This window comes from Mustelus asterias, chromosome 1 (assembly GCF_964213995.1).
Source record: "Mustelus asterias chromosome 1, sMusAst1.hap1.1, whole genome shotgun sequence".
In the NCBI taxonomy this organism is placed as follows: domain Eukaryota; kingdom Metazoa; phylum Chordata; class Chondrichthyes; order Carcharhiniformes; family Triakidae; genus Mustelus; species Mustelus asterias.
This window is the reverse complement of record NC_135801.1, coordinates 83,336,150-83,340,684: the sequence shown is the minus strand read 5'-3', so window position 1 is coordinate 83,340,684 and position 4,535 is coordinate 83,336,150.

The following is a 4,535-nucleotide window of genomic DNA, read 5'->3' as shown; positions in this document are numbered from 1 at the left end:
CCTTACTTTCATCATAAGCCGACCATGGGGAACCTTATCAAACGCCTTACTAAAATCCATGTATATGACATCAAATGCCCTACCTTCATCAACACACTTAGTTACCTCCTCAAAAACTTCTATCAAATTTGTGAGGCACGACTTGCCCTTCACGAATCCGTGCTGACTATCCCGGATTAATCCGCATCTTTCTAAATGGTCGTAAATCCCATCCCTAAGGACCTTTTCCATCAACTTACCAACCACCGAAGTAAGACTAACCGGCCTATAATTACCAGGGTCATTTCTATTCCCTTTCTTAAACAGAGGAACAACATTCGCCACTCTCCAGTCCTCTGGCACCATCCCCGTGGACAGCGAGGACCCAAAGATCAAAGCCAAAGGCTCTGCAATCTCCTCCCTTGCCTCCCAAAGAATCCTAGGATATATTTCATCAGACCCAGGGGACTTATCGACCTTCAGTTTATTCAAAACTGCTAGTACATCCTCCCTCCGAACATCTACTTCCTCCAGCCTATTAGCCTGTAACACCTTCTCTTCCTCAAAAACACAGCCCCTCTCCTTGGTGAACACTGAAGAAAAGTATTCATTCATCACCTCTCCTATCTCTACTGACTCCATACACAAGTTCCCATTACTGTCCTTGACCGGCCCTAACCTCACCCTGGTCATTCTTTTATTCCTCACATAAGAGTAAAAAGCCTTGGGGTTTTCCTTGATCTGACCCGCCAAGGACTTCTCATGCCCCCTCCTAGATCTCCAAAGCCCCTTTTTCTGCTCATTCCTAACTTGTAACCCTCAATCGAGCCATCTGAACCTTGTTTCCTCATCCCTACATAAGCTTCCCTCTTCCTTTTTGCAAGACATTCCACCTCTTTTGTGAACCATGGTTCCCTCACTCGGCCATTTCCTCCCTGCCTGGCGGGGACATACCTATCAAGGACACACAGTATTTGTTCCTTGAAAAAGTTCCACTTTTCATTAGTGCCTTTCCCTGACAGTTTCTGTTCCCATCTTATGCCCCCTAATTCTTGCCTAATCGCATCATAATTACCTCTCCCCTGGTACCACATGTTGCATAAGGTTAAATCTCACGGGATCCAGGGCGAGGAGGCCAATTGGATAAAAATTAGCTAGACAGAGGGTGGTTGTAGAGGGTTGTTTTTCAAACTGGAGGCCTGTGACCAGCGGTGTGCCTCAGGGATCAGTGCTGGGCCCACTGTTATTTGTCATTTATATTAATGACTTGGATGAGAATTTAGGAGGCATGGTTAGTAAGTTTGCAGATGACACCAAGATTGATGGCATAGTGAACAGTGAAGAAGGTTATCTAGGATTGCAATGGGTTCTTGATCAATTGGGCCAGTGGGCTGATGAATGACAGATGGAGTTTAATTTAGATAAATGCGAGGTGATACATTTTGGTAGATCAAACCAGGGCAGGACCTACTCAGTCAATGGTAGGGCTTTGGGGAGAGTTATAGAACAAAGAGATCTAGGGGTACAGGTTCATAGCTCTTTGAAAGTGGAGTCACACGTGGACAGGGTGGTGAAGGCGGCATTCGGCATGCTTGGTTTCATTGGTCAGAGCATTGAATACAGGAGTTGGGATATCTTCTTGAAGTTGTATGAGAAATTAGTGAGGCCACACTTGGAATACTGTGTACAGTTCTGGTCACCCTACGATAGAAAGGATATTATTAAACTAGAAAGAGTGCAGAAAAGATTTACTAGGATGCTACCGGGACTTGACATTTTAAAACCAACAACAATGACTTACTCCATACAAACGAATCAGATCGAACTGTTTAAATTGTTCCCTTTTTGGTCCAGAGAGGTTGATGGGCATTGCATTAGCAATTAGCAAGTCATTTAAAAAGGTACTTACGGCATTAAGCATCTATCCTAACTTTCTGCAGTGTGCTTAATGGACGACTAGTGTGAAAAATAATGGGGAAACTAAGGACGATGGCGGAGAACCTCTTTGGAGCTGCTCCTGGTTCGCCAGTATTACTTCACTGTAGGGGTGACTAAATCTCATTTACAAACATCAATGCAGTTTCTGTTGCACTTCTAATGAACTAAAACTGGCAAAGTGGGAGCAAGTCCATGAGACTTTCCAGTCTGTCAGCAGAAAAACTAAAGATAAGCCTCAATTCTCGACACGTGAGGCTGAATAATCTGAAGCAAACATCAAATTTTGTAAAGAAAGAACAGATTCTGGTCTCAAAGAAAGAGTCAGGCCTATGTCGTCCAGTCAGCAGCAATGTTAGGTACATTGCCGTGAAGGGTTTTTCAAACAAGCTGTGCTATCCACTTCTTCCAGCATCTTCCAATCCTAACTGAAGCAGAAATGGGCAGCGCAGGCACTCCAGGTTAAGGCCAGCAAGTGTAAGAGAGTTAGGGGAAAGAGAGGACATGTCTCCTAGTTACAACATTAGCTGCTGTATACAGGTAAGTTTTTAAAGGTTTAATGTCTTTTAACGGATTAGGGTGGGTGAGTGAAAGAGTGAGTGGGTGAATGAGTGAATAGGCTCGTGAATGGGTAGATGGGCAAGGTGGGTAAGTGGGTGGAGCTGTTAGGTGGTTGGGTGGGATGGTTGGGTCTGGTCATCAGGTGGTCAGGGGGGTTGTTGAGGGGGCGGGGTGGGGGGGTGCATGACAACAATTGCAGTGCTGGGATGAGCTACAGAGCCGTTAGACCAGGAATTAAACTGTCTAACATTTCCAGAGTAAGCATGCAGGTAAATTCTGTGCATCTGGCCTAAGTTAAACTCAGGGTTGGAAATATTTGTAGAGGGTCTTGGTCAGCAAGGAATCAGCTCTTCACAAGTTTAAACCTCCTGGGCAATTTCTGCATATTTTAGTGTCAGGACTTCTACAAGCCCCTGAAGCACATCTCCTGATGTATGTCCAATCTCCGACTGTCCGGAGATGAGAAGTTTTGAGCCATATTTAGGGTAGGAGCTTTGTCAGAATTGAAATGCAATGCTCCAGTCTTCCTTGCAACTGCTGGAGTCACTAACTGGAAAATTGCATGCCCAGTCCATGATTTTCCATCCAAATAGGTGCGTGCTGGAATCACTGAAGTGGAAAATCTCCCTTAAAGTTCCCTCTGGCTAAATGCTGTGCTGCAGATATTAACCTTTGCTTTTGCTTCACAGATACTGGAAGACCTGCTGTGCACATTGCTCTATTTCAAATTGTCAGCATTTGTAGCTTCTATTTTTACCAAAATAACCATACATTTTGAAACGCTGGATTCAAAATTGAATTCAAATTTTGAAGATAAAAGTACTTTGATTCTCTTCTATGTTCAGCACATTGCCATTTAGTATATTCACCTTGCAGTTATCAACATCTGATCAAGTAAATATATCATTACTTGTGTACTGTGGCATTCTTTTGATTTCCTCACACTCATTATGTGGCAATTTTCATGTCTGTATTCGAGAATGTGACAGTCCAGGAAACTATTCTGCCCACTGTGTCATTACCATTGATCTCAATCTTCTGAGCTTTCCCCATATTTCAGTTGCAAACAGTTAACCACTTCCCTTTTTAAAATGGCTTCACTTCTGTCACTGGCATCTTATGTCCCAGCAAACTTTAGTAAAAAGAAAATTTAGTTTCTTTTGGAAATGATTCAGAATGTATACCTCTGGTTATTAATTCCTCAATTAATGGAATAGGTTTTCTCTATTCATCTCAACAAACATACTTTTCACCATTCTAAAGCTCTCCTCCTTCTTGTTCTAATGACAGGAACCAAGGTTTCTCCATTCTTTCCTCAAAACTAAAGCACCTTGTTTTTGGAATTATCCTGGTGAATCTCCATGGCTTGACATAGAAACATAGAAAATAGGAGCAGGGGTTGGCAGCATTTGACCCTTCGAGCCTGCTCTGCCATTCAATATGATTATGGCTGATCCTCTATTTCAATGCTATATTCCTGCTTTCTCCCCCATACCCCTTAATGCTATTAAAATCGAAGATAAATCTTTCGTAAAGTAGGTCACGCCAAACTGCATACAGTCTCCTAACTGTGGTCTAACCAATCATTTTTATAGGCTTAAGTTAACAGTATTCATAGTAAATACATGAAAAACAACTAAACGAAGAAAGATCTGTTCCAGTTAACTTGAATACTCACTTTCAATTAATTGGTCAGTTAGACTGTACAAATCTGATGATAAGTAAGTGTGCAGGGTCTGTCACAATGGAAAGAGACCCCCGGATTGATAATGAAAATTAATCAACTCCCAAAATTTTAGTCTTGCATTTACAGTTGAGCAAAACAGTTCTGAATTGTAATCTTCTAGGCTGTCTGGTTAATTTACGTCAGCAAGTCAAAAGATTGGCAGTAATGACTGACATCTAGGAACATTTTGTTTTGTGAAAGTTCAAGCAGTTAATAAAAGCTCCACCCTTTTTTGGTTTAAGTAATAAAATGTGATTGCTTTGTCCTTTTAAGAGATGAAAGTGTTCCTTGAATTATACACTATATGTAATCAGAAAATCAGCAAGCACCGTTT